Source organism: Nycticebus coucang, chromosome X (genome assembly GCF_027406575.1).
Source record: "Nycticebus coucang isolate mNycCou1 chromosome X, mNycCou1.pri, whole genome shotgun sequence".
Taxonomy (NCBI): domain Eukaryota; kingdom Metazoa; phylum Chordata; class Mammalia; order Primates; family Lorisidae; genus Nycticebus; species Nycticebus coucang.
The window spans coordinates 30,157,260-30,177,270 of NC_069804.1; the positions used below are offsets into that span (position 1 = coordinate 30,157,260).

The 20,011-nt window shown below is 46.7% G+C and overlaps 1 pseudogene; it reads left to right on the top strand.

The window, feature by feature from the left end:
• The first annotated feature begins 2,872 nt into the window (after positions 1-2,872).
• LOC128576743 (melanoma-associated antigen B3-like) lies at positions 2,873-9,125 on the top strand (annotated as a pseudogene).
• The last annotated feature ends 10,886 nt before the right edge of the window (positions 9,126-20,011 follow it).

Here is a 20,011-nt window from a genome sequence, read left to right on the forward strand (position 1 = left end):
GATTTAGTAGTAAGAGTTTTGTTTCTTTCTTTCTTTTTTTTTTTTTGCAGTTTTTATCCCAGGCTGGGTTTGAACCTGCCACCTCCTCCATAGGGGGCCGGCACCCGACTCCTTTGAGTCACAGGGGCCGCCCAAGTTGTTGTTTCTTTTTGAAATGTGAATTGAAAATCCTTAGGTCACTTTTGTAATCCAGAGAAAGGTGATATGGCATTAGAATAGGAATATTCATGGAAATGTGAAAGATGCCACAGTAAAATAGTTGAAATAAGAAGACATAGAAAAAAAGGTAAACATTGGTCAATTTTTGTTTTTCTTTAGTCCATTGAACTCTTCTTCTCATAAATGTAAAACATATAGTATAGGGATTTGATACGTTATTCAAGAACGTGTCAGAAATAAAAGCAAAATGTTAGACCTCTTGTCCATGGCTCACATTTTACCCTAACTTTAATTGAGCATTTGCTCTATGGAAGTCCTCATGCTTGTACGGGGAATGTTTAGTCTAAGAAGACCCAGCTCCTGTCCTTGTAATTGTAGATTCTAGTAGAAGCTATCATCATGGAAGACAGCGAGAAACCATGTACTTCTTAAAGAAGTGTAATTCATACTAAAGAGGCGATGAAGGGGAAATGTTACCTAGTTATTATTGGTAAGCAGAATTTTGCCTGAATGTGGTTTTTTGTCCGAAATTGTTGCCTATTCTCTAAGATGTCCTGGATTTTTTTTTAAATCCCTGCTTGATGAGAGGTAATGTCTCAGGTCAAATCATCATCATAATAATTGCCACTCAGTAATGTCTCACTACAAAATAGGCACAGCCAAAGATGCTTTCTACATATTATGTATATTCTGCCAGTCCTAGGAGATAGGGCTTATCAAACCCACTTCACTGTAGACAGCCTGGGACTCCCTGAGGTTAGTAGTGTGCCAGAGATCACAGTAGTAGTATGTAGCAAAGAATGACAGAGTTGAGACTACATCCCCAATCTGAATTATTCTAAAGCCCACACTGCTACACTCCTCCAAAACTGAGGCACACCTTGCATTTTAATGTTCTTCTCAGTACTCCAAAATATATTTCAGGTGATAAAAAGAAGTAGTTCTGCCCAAACTACTGGATTGGAATCCATAGCCATAGCAACGAGAACATCAAGGTAATTGAGAGGTGTAAATAAAGAAATGAAAGAAACAGTATTCAGTGACACTTTAATTATCTATATTTGCAATGTTAGATGATCGCAAAAGATCAGAGGCTTCCAGAATCATCCTAAACAATGCATTCCCTATAGAAAGTAAATTTGTCAAACTAGAAGTCAGTTACTTGTGACTGGTGAAGAGAAGTAGGTCCATGTATTTTTTTTTTTCCCAGCAGCCCACCTCCAATCCTTGGATCCCTGCCTTTGCAGCTTCCCTATCTCATACCACTCCTAGCACAAGGACCCATTCTCTGCAAGGCTTGTAGAGGGCAAACTGCTCTAGAGTTTGCATGTATTTGGCATTTCCCAGGGTGCATTTAATCCGAGAGACAGAGCCAAGATGAGGAGTGGGAAGACCAACACTCCAGAACGTAAGGGGGAATAACATAGAGAGACAATCCCAGTCTTCTGCTAGATGCAGACAGTCTCAGAGCTATCAGTCTGAGCAGCTCCTCACATTATTCTTAAGGCTTCTGAGGGACATAATCCTAAAGCAGCATCTGTAGAGCAGTAAAGTAAAAAGTCCAAGACTCTCATAGAAATGAAGGGAATAAACTCAAATGTGGATGACGGAAGGGCCCTGCCAGAACACTGGGGTCCTGTAAAAGCATATCCCAGTTGTTATCCCTGTAAAGTTCCAAACTGTACTGGCGGCTTGTGGCTGGCACTGAATTCCAATTCTGATCCCAGGAAGGTGAAGATTTGGGTCTGAAGGCCGGACTCTCTACTTACTTGAGAGAGTCCTAGGAAGGGTACAGAGTCAAGGTAATGGCCTTGCATATGGACATAAGAATGGCTCAACTCACAACTAACAGGGTTGCATGACCTCACCTAATGTGCACATTGTGAGGGTGCCCTGGGTGAAGGGATGAGGGGCTATTGTACACCTTTAACTTAAACTTGGAAGTGAGAACAATGTAACCTAAAAATTTGTACTCTCATATTAATTTGCTTTTTATTCTATGAGACAGAGTCTCAATTTGTCACCTTTGGTAGAGTTCTGTGGCATCATAGCTGACAGCAACATAAACCTCTTGGGCTCAAGTGATTCTCTTCCCTTAGCCTCCCAAGTAGCTGGGACTCCAGGCGCCCACCACAATGCTCATCTAGTTTTAGAGATGGGTCTGAGTCTTGCTCAGTCTGCTCTTGACTTCCTGAGCTCAAGCAATCCACCCACCTCAGCCTCCCAGGGTGCTAATATTACAGGTGTGACCCTCATATTGATTTGAAAATATAAAAAAAAAATGACAGGGATGCCCCTTGTGCCTCCTCTGCTGTTAGCCATGGGAGGCCTAGGGAGGACTTGACAGCCTCATATGACCCTAACTTCTACCTGAACGAAGTGAGGAGATGAGAGTCTTGGCAGACAAGTTGGCCATCCAGGTCAGCAGACAGTAGAATCCCAGGCCATGACAAGTGTCAAGGTAAAAATCCTATATGAAGAATGAGGCAACTAACTATCACAGAAGTTACCAGAAAACAGACATTTCCTTAGAAAGTCCTGCCTCTGCAGTCAACCTTGGGAGACTACAGGCAGAGCTTGTAGGCTGAGGTTACCTTCATTTACGGGGGTAAGGTGGGGAGGAGTGATGTTCTCACAGACATGAAGTCCTTGCACTAATGGAGGAGGCCCCTTTTGGTGGAGGGAGGAGACTAGCTCATTAACAGTAGTCAACATGATGACACTGAGTGACAATAAGGAGACACTTTCCACAGTGAAGAGGGTCACATACAACGCTGTCTCTGTTTTCAGTCCCGAGCATGGCAACGTGAGGAGTCATACTCACTTCTTCCCAGGTAATCATGTGGTGGTAAGGAAACTTAACAAAGAGGGCTGCCTCAAATTAGAAAACAAGAGTTCCAGGTTGTTCCAGAAGACAAGGAGAGAACCCTGAAGACGGGGAACACCAACTCTGTAACAGTGGGAGCAACAGAGATTCTTCCCACTACTATTAGTCTCGGGAAACGATGAGCAGTTGTGGCAATAGGAGGCAAATTTCATTTCTTCTTAGAGTGTATCAGGGAATTTGGGGCTTTAGTGTGAAGCGATAGGACTCAAGTTAAGATGGAGAGGATTTCCAGCGTGTGCCGGGAGGAAGGGTGAGGACACTGAAGATCCTGCAACCACACACCCCATATCAGTAGGAGCCACACAGAATCTCCCCTACTCTTTAGCCCCTGAAGACCCCAGGCAGAAATGTCAGCTGGAGCCATCCAACAGCTCTTACTCAGCAGGGAAGTGTAGACCTCGCTGTGACATGTCCTCAGGTCAAAAATCAGGTGAGTCCCAAGCCCTACCAACAGTGAAATCAGAAAACCTGAATGGGGACTGCAAGAACCACTTTCCCTTGAATAGAGGGGACAACAAACTCTCATAACCTGCCCTTTGATATCAGCTCTAGAAGACTCAGAGCAGGGCTTTCACGGCAGGTTCTTCCTCCCTTTTGTTTCGTTCTTTCTTTTCTTTTCTTTTTTTTCAGACAGCATCTCACTCTGTTGCGCTAGGTAGAGTGTGGTGGCATCACAGCTCACAGCAAAGTCAAACTCTTGGACTTACATGATTCTCTTGCCTCAGCCTCCTGAGTAGCTGGGACTACAGGTGCCCGCCACAACAACTGGCTATTTTTTGTTGCAGTAGCCACTACGGTTTTAGCAGGCCTGGGCTGGTTTCGAACCCACCACCCTTGGTACATGGCACCAACGCCCTACCCACTGAGCCACAGGTGCTGTCCTCCCTCTCTTCTTTATATCAGGTCTAAGGGAGGGGAAATATTTGGCCTGAAAATGCATCCACCAATCAGCAGAAGGAAGGGATCCAATACATGCTGGCACTGGCAAGTGCTTTCCATTCATTGCACACGTCCTGCCAGTTCTACATGACAGGCTTTCCCAAGCCCATTTTGTAGATAGCCAGCCTGAGGCTCATGAAGTTCAATAACATCCCTCTGTTATCGCAACTAGTAGTGATAGGACTGGGAGTAGACTCCTGGTCTGACTTAGTTGCAAGCTCACACTGTTCCATTTCTCCCAGCCTGAGACTGACCTTGTTCCTTAATTCAGTTTTCTTCTCATTCCTGCAGAATGTATCATAGGCAATCAGAAGGAAGGCTTTGTTATTATATGCAGCCAGAGCAACAAAAGTATCAAAATAAATGGGAGGTTTGGATAACAAAAAAGAATTAACATTCTGATGACAGAATCACATAGATATGTTTGTGATGTTCAATAACTTCAAAAAATCCGGGGCTCAGCTGGGCCTGGTGGCTCACACCTATAATCCTAGCACTCTGGGAGGCTGAGGTGGTAGGATCTGTTGAAGTCAGGAGTTTGAGACCCACCTGAGCAAGTGTAACAATCTATCTCTACAAAAAAATAGAAAAATTCATCAGGCATTGTGGTGCATGCCTCTAGGTCCAGCCACCCAAGAGGCTGAGGCAGGAGGATTGCTTGAGCTGGGGAATTTGAGGTTTCTATGAGCTAGCTTAATGCCATGGTACTCTAGCCCAGGTGACTAAATGAGATGCTGTCTTTAAAAAAAGAAAAGAGAAAAAAAAAAAAGATCAGTGGCTCAAAAAAATTATCCAATTCAGTTAATATCAAAGTTCCAATTGAATACTTGAGTACATGTAGTGTTTATCCATTCTGTAAGTATTTCACTTAGGATAATGAGCTGTGGTTCCATCCAAATTCTTGCAAAAGGCATTAAGTCATCATTTTTCATGGCTGAGGAGTATTACATGATACACATATGCCACATTTTGTTAATTCATTCATGAATTGATGTGCATTGGGGTTGATTCCACATCTTTGCAATTGTGAATTGTACTGCAATAAACATTCAAGTACAGAGTCTTTGTTGTTGTTGTTGTTGTTGTTGTTGTTGGAGGGAGGTAGCTTTATTGTTTAAAGTTCTCTCTTTTTTATCAATTATTTTTTATTAAGTCATAACTTTGTACATTGATGCATTTATGTGGTTCAGGGTACTGCTTCGATATACAATGTGAAATATTTGCATTGAACAAAGAAACACATCCATGGCAATTATACTCATTTCTTAATTGTTTTGAAATGGACCATTGCATGATGCACATTATGTGAGGTCCTCCCAAATACCCTCCGTCCTCCCACATCCCCCCTCCCCTCCCCTCTCTCTCCTCTTCCCTTCTACTTTCTGGAGTAAAGTTATGTTTTGCCTTTCGTATGAGTGTGTAGTTAGTTATATACTGATTTCATAGTAGTATTGAATACATTGGATACTTTTTTTTCCATTCTTGGGATACTTTACTAAGAAGAATATGTTCCAGCTCCATCCACGTAAACATAAAAGATGTGATGTCTCCATCTTTTTATGGCTGCATAGTATTCCATGGTGTACATATGCAACAATTTGTTAATCTATTCATAGGTCTAGAGGGACTTGGGCTGTTTCCATGTGTTGGCTATTATGAATTGTGCTGCAATAAATATTCTTGTGTAAATGTCTTTATTGTAAAATAATTTTTGATCTTCTGGGTATATACCTAGTAGAGGAATTGCAGGATCGAAGGGTACGTGTACTTTTCGTTCCTTGAGTGTTCTCCAAACTTCTTTCCAAAAAGGTCGCATTAGCTTGCATTCCCAGAAGCAGTGTAGAAGCATGCCCTTCTGTCCACATCCATACCAACATCTGTAGTTTTTGGATTTTATGATTTGGGCTAGTCTTACTGGACTTAGATGATATCTCAAAGTGGTTTTGATTTGCATTTCTCTGATGATTAAGGATGATGAGCATTTTTTTCATGTGTTCATAGGCCATGTGCCTGTCCTCATCAGAGAAGTTTCTGTTCAAGTCTTTTGCCCAGATAGAAATGGGGTTATTTATTCTTTTCTTATTGATTAGTTTGAGTTCTCTGTAGATTCTAGTTACCAGACCTTGTCAGAAGCATAATGTGCAAAAATCTTCTCCCATTCTGAAGGTTGTCTGTTTGCTTTACTTACTCTGCTCTTGGCTGTGCAAAAGCTTTTAGTTTGATCAGATCCCACTCTCCCTCCATAAAAAAGCTAACCCCACTAAGTCCTGCCCCTGTGGTGGGCCCTGGGAGGTCCTGGTAGAGCTGTCGGACAGAATTTTGTCTGGAAAGCCACAAGGGAAAAGAGGAAACTTGGACTTAAGAGAGTAGTCTCTAAGAGAGTAGTCTCTATTGTGTGGATAAAGAATATCTAGGCCCTACCTGGAATCAATTCAACATCCCCCTCAATAGGGATGGTAACACAAAACAAGAGAACCCTTGCGCTCAGTTCTAGGAGGTTCCTGACAGGGGTAGGCCCTGATGTTCCCACTTAGACATTCAGGAAGGTGTGGGTTTTGTTTGGAGTCAAAGGCCCTAAATGACAAACGAGGGGATCGCTAAAATCCCCCTCAGTAGGGATGTTAAAACAAAACAATGGAACCCCTGCGCTCAGTTCTAGGAGGTTCCTGACAGGGGTAAGCCCTGATGTTCCCACTTAGACATTCAGGAAGGTGTGGGTTTTGTTTGGAGTCAAGGGCCCTAAATGCAAACGAGGGGATCGCTAAAATCCCCCTCAGTAGGGATGTTAACACAAAACAACAGAACACCTGCACTCAGTTCTAGCAGGTTCCTGACAGGGGTAGGCCCTGGTGATCCCACTTAGACATTCAGGAAGGTGTGGGTTTTGTTTGGAGTCTGGTGGACTTGGGTTACTGGGGTAGGAGTCCCTGACTCTGCTAGATTTCATATGGAGAGCCTGAGTGAAGACCTAGGGCCACGGATTCCACATTGATGACGTACGCTAGTGTCCCCGCCCCCTCTTCTGTCACCCCCACCCCCAACCACCCCCCGCACGCACGGCAGGCAGCCATGACCGGATGTTGTTACACCTCACTTCCGTTGGTAGGGTGAAAACCCTGGTCGTTTGTGATGCCGTGTGGAAGCGGCGGATGGTGAATTCGCAGGCCTGGTGTGGAGGGAAGGTGAGGATCTCAAGTGTGGGCTGAAGGGCCCACGCGTTACCCATAGCAAAGGAGGCACCACTAAGTCCTGCCACTTTGGTGGGTCTTGGGACACCCCAGTAAAGGTGCTTTCCAGAGTTCTGCCTGTGGGCAGCTGGGCAGGGAAGGCGGGGTTGGGGGGGTGGCGACCACTTAGGTTAGTGGGAAAAGTATCCACTCCTACCAGGAGTTAAGATCAGAGACCTGAGTGAGAACTAGGGGAAATGTCAACTGTAAAAAGAAGAGTCCCATAAATTCTTACCCTTCTCTCAGCCCCGGAAAGCCCCAGAATAACTGTACCATTCAGATGCTCCCTTTCTGTCTGTAAAGTGACAGAAAGGTTGTACTGATCCAGTGCCCCAATTCTACAGAAGTAGGAAACCCAGAGCCTTACAGGAGTCAAGAAGAAGAACACTCATCTCCCCTCACCCCAAAAAAGAGACAATAGAAAGTCCCTCTCCCACTTGCAGCCCTTAGGAGCCAGATATCAAATTTAGTGTAGCACAAGGAAGAGGGTCCAGGTCTTGTTCATAGTTGATATGATGGTCCTAAAGGTGAAGTGAAAGGATCCTCCCTACGGAGAGCAGAAGGGGATCCACAAGGACGAGACCTGTTGCCACTGCTGTCAGTCTGCACGTACCAGGCAAGGCTGATAGGCTACAGCCCGAGGCACACTTTAATTACCTCCACAGGATTCTCACAGGACAAAATGATCAGAACACAAGGCGCCTGGGTTTCTTGAGCAGTGCGCTCATGGAAACCCACAGAGGCAACCTTTTTAAAGCCCAGAGGGTATCTTCCTGTTGATGTGTTCATACCCTCTCATCTTCTTTCCTCCAGGTGCCTGCCTCACCTGTTGTACAGGCCACATTCCCGGCTGCTCTCCCTGAGAACAGTCACCATGCCTCAAAGTCAGAAGACTAAGCTCCGTACCTATAAGAAAGGCTACCAAGCCCAAGGTGAGACCCAGGGCCCCTGGGGTGTTCAGGCCACCGAAACCAAGATGAAAATGTTCCCCTCCTTACCCTTTTCTTATTTGGGGGTTGTTACCCAGAGAAAATCTGTGGCTAGGTCACACTGCTCTCTCCAGAGATCTCAGGAGACCGATCCACCTCTTTTTCTACAGGTGTTGGTCGCACAAGATCACGCAAAGGAGCCAACAGCAAAGCTGAGAAAAAGCAAAGATCCTCTGAGGCCACAACCTCTGCTGCAAAGTCTCAAAAAGACCCCCTTAGAAACATAACCAGTGTGCTGGTACATTTCCTGATGCATATGCACAAAATGAAAAAGCCTGTTACCAAGGCGGAAATGCTGAAGCTTATGAAAAAGAAGTATAAGGGTCACTTCCCTGAGATACTGAAAAGGGCCACTTGCTGTATAGAGATAGTATTTGGTGTTGATTTAAAGGAAGTTGATTCTGCCAAGGAATCTTATGTCCTTGTCAGCAAAATAGACCTCCCTAACAATGGGACGGTCACTCGTGGTAAGGGGTATCCCAAAACTGGTCTCCTGATGAATCTCCTGGGCCTGATCTTCTTGAAGGGCAACCGTGCCACTGAGGAGGACATTTGGGAATTCCTAAATAAGATGAGGGTATTTGCTGGTCAGAAACACTTCATATTTGGGGAGCCAAAGAAGCTCATCACCCAACTGGTGAAGCTTAAATACTTAGAGTGCCGGCAGATCCCCAACAGTGATCCTGCACGCTATGAATACCTCTGGGGACCCAGAGCCCTTGCAGAAACCAGTAAAATGAGAGTCTTAGAGTATTGGGCCACGGTCAATCACAGAGACCCCAGAACTTTCCATTCCTGGTATGAAGAAGCTTTAAGAGATGAGGAAGAGAGAATCCAAAATGCAGTTAGATCCTCAGTGATAGCAGAAATAACAGAGCCAGAGAATGTTTCAGAATCAGACGTAGTAGAACTTCCCACATTTAGTGAAGCTGAGTTCCAGCAGTTAATGTTTGAAGAGGACAGTCAGTGGGAGTAGAAGGCTGGATGTGAAATATCTTTGTATTCCTGTCCTCTGAGCGTAGTTTTAAGATGTATCTGTATTGGGAAAATATTTTTCAAAGATTGCTTTTGTTTTACATTGTGATCTTAGTTCATGAATGATATTGATCACATCTCTTGTTTATCTGGTTTAAAAACGCACATTTTGCTATTCTGTAACACAACATGAGAAAACTTCCATCTTTTACTTGTCTGGCGTGAGATAATTTGGGATTGGAATAATTTCCTTGAAAATGTTAAAAAAAATTCACCTGTCAACATGTATGCAATCAATAAACAAGAGAAAAAGAGTAAGGTGGTCAATGTTTGGTTTTCTAAATGCTTTTACTCGTCTTTGATAAAACTAAAAAACAACTGTATGTGTCTCTTTATTCAAGAGTTAAAATTGAATCATAACAAATTGGAACCCCTGCTCACAGTCTCCCAATATTAGTTGAACATCTGCTCTTAAATGGCTCCATTCTAGTACTGAGAGGACTAAAAAAAGACCTAGCAACTGATCATAAAATTGTAAGGTTGAGAAGCACCTCCGTAAGAGAAAAATGATGGTAAACACTCTTAAGGCCAAAAGGATAAATGAAAAGGGATAAAAGGGGAGGGAAGCAGATTCAGATGAGAGTAGTCGCGTGTACGTTGCCGTGTTGGGCCTTGGGAAACTCCAAGTCCCTCAGTGGGAGGTAATTTTAAGTGGGGCTGCTTGCAGGGCTGGAGGAAGCTGTAGGAGTGGTGGGAAGGAGTCAGACCCTGAGACGGTGCCTCTCAGAGTGGAGAGACAAAGCCTGGAATAAGAAACAGTTCTTAACAGTTACTTTGGGATCATAGAGAAACTGGAGAGAAGCTCCACCTGGGGCAGGGATGGAAGGTGTCCAGTGCTCTTGTCCCAGCCCAGGTGAGCACACAGTGCCCAGCCTAGATAATCTATGCCCATCATTTGCAGTGAGATTCTGAAAGATAAGCGTGATATTCCCTTGAGGTGGGATGCCCAGAAGCCACTGTGCTGGCAAGCTTTGCCCTGGCCTCTGAGATCCAGAGCCCAGCCTGCTTTATTAAAAGGATAGTCAATTAGGTGATCTTTTGTGTAATTTGGCAAACTCTCAGCAAGATGTAGATGTTTGGATGGCGCTTACATAAATGGAAACAGATGTGGTTTAGGTGGAAGACAGCTGAGAGAGTGGTAAGATTTTTTGGTCCTTGAAACACATTTTAGAAGCTTTTGTTGTGTTGAGCAAGGAAGTGCACCTCACGCTGACATGAATGATTTATCATGTAGTGAGAAAATATTAGTTATCCTTGATTAGTAGCACTTTGTCCGATGGGATGTTGTTTGTTCTGGAATATGGCAAAATCTCTGACATCTCCTGGATTGGAACATATTATAAATCCCAGGGTAGTGGACTGTGATGTCAGGTGATGAATTAATTATAAGAACTAGAATTTTTAAGTTTTATTTTGGGCACTTTATGTACATAATGTACATCCCACCAGTCCTGCAAGACAGAGCTTATCAATCCCACTACACAAATGAGAAGGCAGAGGTGCACAGTTTGGCAACCTGCCAATTTCACTTGGTTGGTAATTAATGGAACTGAGCCAAGACCACTGGTCTGAATTAGCATAAAGCCCACAACTGTTCCGTGCATCCCAGCATGAGGCTGACTGTGTCCCTTAATTCACTTTTCTTCTCACCACTCCCAAATGTACCTCGTGATAAAATAGAAGGGCTCTGTGCCCAAATTATTGGATGAGAATACATAACAAGAGCAATGAAATCACCAAAATGACTAAGAGGTATGAATTAAGAAAAGAAAGAGATAATACTTGGTGAAAATACAATTGCATATGCAAAGTCAGGTGACCTCAGGAAAACATGTGCTCACATTCTATCATCCTAGACAACCCTTTTCTCAAGTGTTTTAGAAGATAAATACATATAAGAGCCTAAATCTGGCTAGCAATAAAGAAGGAATAGATCAATGTGTTTTTTTCTCTGACAGTCCAGCATATGTCTTGGGGTCTCTGCTTTGTATTTTAGCTTCCCTATTTTACATGACTCCTGGGACAGGGATGCCTTTTTTTCAAGATTTGTCATAGGGTAACTGGTCAAGAGTTATTAGGGATGTAGCATTTCCAAGGAAGTCTATAATGAAAGGACACGAGTCAAGATAAAAACCCCATGTAGGAGGACTGGGGAGAGCAGCATGTCAGGCAACGTTGGCAGCCTGAGCATCTCTTCACGTATTCTTCAAACCTCTCAGGGACTCGTGAGTCCTGTCTCTGAACAAGGAGGAAGGGAAATACCTACCCAGTGCAGTGTGATCCATTAACGTCTGACCCCACTGTCAGCCCACAAAGTTTCCAAACAGTCTTGACAGGATGTGGCTGTTTTCCACTATGGAGGTTTCAAGGATGTGAAAATCTTGGTCTGAGGCTAGCTGAGCCAGATCCATAGAGGGAAGATTTCCAAGATGTTCCAGGACTAAAGTGAGTACATTGAAGAGTGCAGGAACCATGAAACCCTTATCAGTGGGGACCCCACAGAATCCTCAGTATAGTCAGCCCTGAGAGATTCAGACAGAATTGTCAGGCAGAGGCACCTTCGTATCCTCAGGACTAACAGAGAAGTGAGGGTCTTGGTGTGAGGGGACAGTCCGCTTGGCAGAGGAAGGACTCTCAGGCCTTCCTATGAGTCAGATTTAGGATGCTAAGTTAGGCCCCTTAGTAGGACAATGCACTATACGGCCTCAACTTGTCTGCCACAGCTGTCACTCTTGGGAGACCATGGTTAGTTGTTGTCAAACCAAACCACCCTCACTTCCTCCTATTGGGTCTCAGGGGTGCAGGTCTTTTATGAGGAGAGGTCCTCCATTCAAGAAAGTGATTCCCAGGCTCTGCCAGGAGCCAAATCAAGGAAACTGAGTGACAACTGAGGGGACCACCCACTCCTCAGTACACAAGACAACAAAGAGTCCAGCCCTTTGCACTCAACCCTTAAAGGTACAAGGCTGACGCTTTCCTGCCACTTTCTTTTAATAGACTTTATTTTTTAGAGCAGTTTTAAATTTACGGAAAATTAAGCAGAAAGTACAGAGAGTTCCCATATACGCCCTGTCCTCCCACACACACAGCCGCCTTCATATCAGTGTCCCACACCAGACTATTTCATTTGTTTCATTTGAACAGATACATCATTATCATTCAAAGTCCAGAGATCACATGAGGATTCATTCTTAGTGTGGCACATTCTGTGGGTTCTGACAAATGTATAGTGGCACCTATCCACCACTATGGAATCACATTGAATTGTCTCACTGCCTCAAAAATCTTCTATGACCCATCTATTCATCACTCACTCCCCCAACCCATGGCAACCACTGACCTTATGACTATTTCCATAGTTTTGCCTTTTCCAGAATGTCATATAGACGGACTTATGCAATATGTAGCCTTTTCAAAATAGCTCCTCCATGCCTTTTCATGGCTTAATAGCTCATTTCTTTCTGGCACTGAATAATAGTTTAATGTCTAGATGGACCACAGTTTATTTACCCACTCACCTTCTGAGGACATCCAGTGGCTTCTCACTTTTGACAATTATGAATAAAGCCGTTATAAATATTTGTGCACAAGGTTTTGTCTGGAAATAAATTTTCAGCTCATCTGGGTTAACGCCAAAGATCACAACTGCTGGATCATATGGTAAGAGTATGAATAATTGTGAAAGAACTTACAAACTGTGTTCCAATGTGCCCGTACCATTGTGCATGTCCCCTGCAAATAATGGTAGTTCCTGTTGCTCCACATCTGCACCAGCATCGGGTGTTGTTAGTGTTTTGGATTTTAGTCATTCTCATACGTGGAGTGTGGGCTGTGAAGTGGCAGGGCCCCACAGCCTGGGGAACATTCAGGGAATGACCTCCAACTGTTTCTCCTATCCCCAAAACAACCATGTTCCTTTTTTTATGCTCTCCCTGAGAAGTCACGTAGCTATTTTTTGGTGTAGTTAATTTATTTTTTGAGACAGAGTCTCATTCTGTCACACTCGGTAGAGTTAAGTAGTGTCACAGCTCACAGCAACCTCAAACTCTTGGGCTTAAGCGATTCTTTTGCCTCAGCCTCCCAAGTAGCTGGGACTACAGGTGCACGCCACAACACCTGGCAATTTTTTGTTGCAGTTGCCACTGCTGTTATAGCTGGACTGGGCTGGGTTCGAACCCACCAACCATGGTATAGGAGCCTGACGCCCTATCTACTGATGCACAGGTGCTGCCCTCCCTCCCTTCTTTATATCAGGTCTAAGACAGGGGATATCTTTGGTCTGAAAATGCATCCACCAGTCAGCAGAAGGAAGGGATCCAATACAAGCTGGTCGCTGGCAAGTGCTTTCCATTCATTGCACACATCCTGCCAGTTCTACACGACAGGCTTTCCCAAGCCCATTTTGTAGATAGCCAGCCTGAGGCTCATGAAGTTCAGTAACATCCCACTGTTATCGCAGCTAGTAGTGATAGGGCTGGGAGTAGACTCCTGGTCCGACATAGTTGCAAGCTCACACTGTTCCATTTCTCCCAGCCTGAGACTGACTTTGTCCCTTAATTCACTTTTCTTCTCATTCCTGCAAAATGTATGATAGGCAATCAAAAGAAAGGCTTTGTTATAATACACAGCCAGAGCAACAAAATGGAAGTAAGTTACATCTGACTGGTGAAGAGAAGTAGGTCGATGTGTTTTTGTTTTGTTTTGTTTTGTTTTTGTTTTTGTTTTCTGGCAGCCCACCTCCAATCCTGGGATCCCTGCCTTTGCTGCAGCTTCCCCATCTCATACAACGCCTAGCACAAAGACCCGTTCTCTGCAAGGCTTACAGGGGGGAAACAACTCTAGAATTTCCATGTATGTGGCATTTCCCGGGATGCATTTAATCCAAGAGACAGAGCCAAGATGAGGGGTGGGGAGACCAACACTCCAGAATGTAAGGGGGAATCACATAGAGGGACAGTCCCAGTCTTCCCTTGGATGGAGACAGTCTCAGAGCTATCAGTCTGAGCAGCTCCTCACATTATTCTTAAGGCATCTGAGGGACATAGTCCTCAAGCAGCATCTGTAGGTCAGTAGTGGAAGAAGTCTCAGACTCTCGTAGAAATGAAGGGAATAAACCCAAATGTGGATGATGGAAGGGCCCTGCCAGAACACTGAGGTCCTGTAAAAGCATATCCAAGTTGTTATCCCTGTGAAGTCCCAAACTGTACTGGCTGCTTGTGGTTGGCACTGAACTCCAATTCTGATCCCAGGAAGGTGAGGACTTTGGTCTGAAGGCCAGGGTCTCAAGTCAGTAGAGAGTCCTAGGAAGGGTACAGACTCAAGGTAACAACCTTGCATACAGACTTAAGAACTGCTCAATTCACAACCAACAGTGTGGCATGACCTCACCTAATGTGCACATTGTGAGAGTGTTTGGCACGCCCCCTGGGTGAGGGGGTAAGGGGCTCTTGTACAACTTTAACTTAGAAGTGAGAACAGGCGGCGCCTGTGGCTCAGTGAGTAGGGCGCCGGCCGCATATACCGAGGGTGGCGGGTTCAAACCCAGCCCCGGCCAAACTGCAACAAAAAAATAGCCGGGTGTTGTGGCGGGCACCTGTAGTCCCAGCTACTCGGGAGGCTGAGGCAAGAGAATCGTGTAAGCCCAAGAGTTAGAGGTTGCTGTGAGCCGTGTGTCGCCACGGCACTCTACCCGAGGGCGGTACAGTGAGCCTCTGTCTCTACAAAAAAAAAAAAAAGAAGTGAGAACAATATAACCTAAAAATTTTTACCCTCATATTAATTTGCTTTTTTTTCTATGAGACAGTCTCAATTTGTCACCTTCAGTAGAGTGCTGTGGCATCATAGCTGACAGCAACATAAACCTCTTGGGCTCAAGTGATTCACTTGCCTCAGCCTCCCAAGTAGCTGAGACTCCAGGCGCCCACCACAATACTCAGCCATTTTAGAGATGGGTTTGAGTCTTGCTCAATCTGGTCTTGACCTTCTGAGCTCAAGCAATCCACCCACCTCAGCCTCCCAGGGTGCTTGGATTACAGGCGTGACCTTCATATTAATCTAAAATTAAAAAAAAATGACAGGGGTGCCCCTTGTGCCTCCTCTGCTGTTAGCCATGGGAGGCCTAGGGAGGACTTGACAGCCTCATATGCCCCTGAATTCTACCTGGAGGATCTCAAGGAGATGAGAGACTTGGCTGACAAGTTGGCCATCCAGTTCAGCAGAGAGTAGAATCCCAGGCCATGACAAGTGTCAAGGTAAAAATCCTGTATGAAGAATGAGGCAACTAACTATCACAGAGGTGAACAGAAAACAGAGATTTCCTTAGAAAGTCCTGCCTCTGCAGTCAACCTTGGGAGTGCTTGCAGGCTGAGGTTACCTGTCATTTACAGGAGTGGGGGTAAAGGAAGGTCTCAGAGACATGAAGTCCTTGCACTAATGGAGGAGCCCCTTTTAATGGAGGGAGGAGACTAGCTCATTAACAGCAGTCAACATGATGACACTGAGTGACAAGGAGACACCGTCCAGAATGAAGAAGGTCACATACAACCCTGCCCCTGTTTTCAGAGCTTAGCATGGTAACATGAGGAGTCATATTCACTTCTTCACAGGTAATCTTGTGCTGGTAAAGAAACTTAACAAATAATGCTGCCTTAAATTAGAAAACAAGACTTCCAGGTTCTTCCAGAAGTCAAGGAGAGAACCCTGAAGACAGGGGACCACCAACACTGTAACAGTGGGAGCAACAGAGATTCTTTCCACTACTATTAGTTTGGGGAAACTATGAGCAGTTGTGGCAATATGAGGCAAATTGCATTTCTTCCTAGAGCGTATCAGGGAATTAGAAGCTTTATTATGAAGGGATAGGACTCAAGTCAAGTCGGGGAGGATTTCCAGCATGTGCTGGGAGGAAGAATGAGGTCACTGAAGAACGTGCAACCACACACCCCATATCAGTAGGAGCCACACAGAATCTCCCCTACTTTTAGCCCCTGAAGACCCCAGGCAGAAATGTCAGCTGGAGCCATCCATCAGTTCTTACTCAGCGGTAACAGGGAAGTGAATGTCTTGATCTTAAGTTGGTAATTTCACCTTCACCTACATCAACAGAGGAAGGACTCAGGTCTGCTGAGGAGTTAAACTGAGGACCCTGAATTGGGACTCTACATGCAGGTACCCATCATAGGGCCTCAACCTGCCACGGCTTTCATTCCGTGTGAGACCATTGGCCGGTGCGTACCCAGATAAAGTTATCCTCATATTCTCTTCTGGCATCTCAGGGAAGTGTAGGCCTCGCTATGACATGTCCTCAGGTCAAAAATCAGGTGAGCCTCAAGCCCTGCCAACAGTGAAATCAGAAAACCTGAATGGGGACTGTAAGAACCACATTCCCTTGAATAGAGGGGACAACAAACTCTCATGACCTTCCCTTTGAGATCAGCTCTAGAAGACCCAGAGCAGGGCTTTCAAGGGAGGCTCTCCCTCCCTTCTTTTCTTTTCTTTTTTTTTTTTCTTTGTTTGTTTGTTTTTTGCAGTTTTGGCTGGAGCCAGGCTTGAATTTGCAACACCCAGTATATGGGCCAGGTGGCTTTTTTTTTTTTTTTTTTGAGACAAAGTCTCACTCTGTCTCCCTCGGTAGAGTACCATAGTGTCATAGCTCACAGCAACCCTAAACTCTTGGGCTTAACCGATTTTCTTGCCTCAGCCTCCCCAGTAGCTGAGACTACAGGTGCCCCCCAAAACGCCCATCTATTTTCGTTACAGTTGCTATTGCTGTCTTAGCTGGCTGGGGCGTAGTTCGAACCTGGCACCTTCAGTATATGGGACCAGCGCCAAAGCCACTAACCCACAGGGGCTGCCCTATCTCCCTTCTTTATATCAGGTCTAAGGGAAGGGAAATCTTGGTCTGAAAATGCATCCACCAGTCAGCAGAAGGAAGGGATCCAATACAATCTGGTCGCTGGCAAGTGCTTTCCATTCATTGCACACGTCCTGCCAGTTCTACATGACAGGCTTTCCCAAGCCCATTTTGTAGATAGCCAGCCTGAGGCTCATGAAGTTCAGTAACATCCCACTGTTATCGCAGCTAGTAGTGATAGGACTGGGAGTAGACTCCTGGTCTGACTTAGTTGCAACCTCACCCTGTTCCATTTCTCCCAGCCTGAGACTGACCTTGTCCCTTAATTCACTTTTCTTCTCATTCCTGCAAAATGTATCATAGGCAATCAAAAGAAAGGCTTTGTTGGGGGAGACAAGATGGCGGACTGAAGCCAGCTTTCAACAAAGGCTCCCGTCCAGAAGGAGAGTTAAGGGACAGGAATTTAGTAAGTATCCTGGTGGACTTGAGCCTCACCAAGAGAGAAGGCTGAAGAACGCACATCAACACCGCTGAGGCAAGATGTGATCACAAGGACGCAAACAAAAGGTACAAAATCCACCACCAAGCGGACGGGAGTCCCCCTCCCCCATGAGACCGGCTCTGGAGCCCCACAATTGAACAAGCGGGCAGAAATTAAAGGCCCTCCCACTACACTCCACGGGAGAGACCTTCTAAAAACTGGACCTACCTCCCCTACTGGGGTGCCGTGGCGTTCTCCTGCCGGACATAGGGCTGAATAAAACTTTGGGAATCCTTTGCCGGCAACCCTGAATCCCCGGCGCTCCCCTCCCGCCCACTGAGGTCTGGAGGCCTGTCCCCCAGGACTTCGGATCCTTGGGTGATTTCTCAAGGGGAGTGGACAGTCCCCGAGTTGCGACTGGTCAGCATTGACTCTGAGGCGCGCCGAGTGAGGAGAGGGCACCGGGCTGAGGGGGAGTCACGCCTCGCGGCACTTCCCTGTGGTGCAGTGCACCAACCCTCCCCGGGCATACGGGGCCCAAGACTGAATCAGACTCTGGCCTCCCCGCTGAGAGCTGAGAACCCCTACTCTCACTCGGGGTCTGAGGGCCTATCCCCAGGAGTTCGGCTCCTTGGGTGATTTCTCGAGGGGAGTGCACAGTGCCTGAGCTGCGTCAGGTCAGCGCTGACTCTGGGACACGTGAGCGAAGAGAGGGCACTCCGCTGAGGGGAAATCAAGCCTTGGCGGCACTTCCCTGCAGTGCAGTGCAGGAGCCCTCCCCGGGCACAAGACTGAATAAGACTCTGGCCTCCCCGCTGAGAGCTGAGAGCCCCTACTCTCACTCGGGGTCTGAGGGCCTATCCCTCCGGAGTTCGGCTCCTTGGGTGATTTCTCGAGGGGAGTGCACAGTGCCTGAGCTGCATCAGGTCAGCGCTGACTCTGGGATACGTGAGCGAGGAGAGGGCACTCTGCTGAGGGAAAAATCAAGCCTTGGCGGCACTTCCCTGCGGTGCAGTACAGCAACCCTCCCCGGGCATACGGGGCCCAAGACTGAATCAGACTCTGGCCTCCCTGCTGAGAGCTGAGAACCCCTACTCTCACTCGGGGTCTGAGGGCCTATCCCCCAGGAGTTCCGCTCCTTGGGTGATTTCTCGAGGGGAGTGCACAGTGCCTGAGCTGCGTCAGGTCAGTGCTGACTCTGGGACACGTGAGCGAGGAGAGGGCACTCCGCTGAGGGGAAATCAAGCCTTGGGCACTTCCCTGCAGTGCAGTGCAGGAGCCCTCCCCGGGCACAAGACTGAATAAGACTCTGGCCTCCCCGCTGAGAGCTGAGAGCCCCTACTCTCACTCGGGGTCTGAGGGCCTATCCCTCCGGAGTTCGGCTCCTTGGGTGATTTCTCGAGGGGAGTGCACAGTGCCTGAGCTGCGTCAGGTCAGCGCTGACTCTGGGATACGTGAGCGAGGAGAGGGCACTCTGCTGAGGGAAAATCAAGCCTTGGCGGCACTTCCCTGCGGTGCAGTACAGCAACCCTCCCCGGGCATACGGGGCCCAAGACTGAATCAGACTCTGGCCTCCCCGCTGAGAGCTGAGAACCCCTACTCTCACTCGGGGTCTGAGGGCCTATCCCTCCGGAGTTCGGCTCCTTGGGTGATTTCTCGAGGGGAGTGCACAGTGCCTGAGCTGCGTCAGGTCAGCGCTGACTCTGGGATACGTGAGCGAGGAGAGGGCACTCTGCTGAGGGGAAATCAAGCCTTGGCGGCACTTCCCTGCGGTGCAGTGCAGGAGCCCTCCCCTGACCGTAGTATTGCGTGAAACTGAATGAAACTCTAGCTTCCCCCCGCCCCACTCCCAATCCGGGTCTGGGGGCCCATCCCCCAAGAGTTCTGATTCTTGGGGGATCTCTTAAGGGGTGTGGACCCAACACAAACTGCGGGCGCTCAGTGCTGACTCTGGGGCGAGGGACAGAGGAGAAAAGGGTCGCCTGAGTGCCCACACCAGAGCAGCAGTTCCCTGGAGGTAGATCAACAGCTGTTTTTTCTTTAACGGCAGAACGCTCACTTCTGGATATTCTGAGGCCACACCCCCGTCTCCCTGGGCAACCAGAGGAGGCCACCGGTGACACGGCTCACAAACCCGGAAGCCTCCAGGGCGGGGCCGACCCAGAGAGGTGTTCAGACGCAATTCTCCAGCAGCAAAGACGTTTGAACTCAAAACAGCCCGTCTCCTGTAGGCGACGACAGGAACAGAGACAGAACCTCACAAAGTTGTCTGTTCTGTTCTGTTCTGTTAGCAGCATGCATCAGGGACGGGGCTAAGCCTGAGTGAACACCTCCTTCCCATCACCTGCATCAAACACTCAAAGATGTCAGGCCCCATCTCCTCCTGCTAGATAGCGGCAGTCTGCGGGGGCCTGGCAGACTTCCTCGCGACTCAGGAGGTGC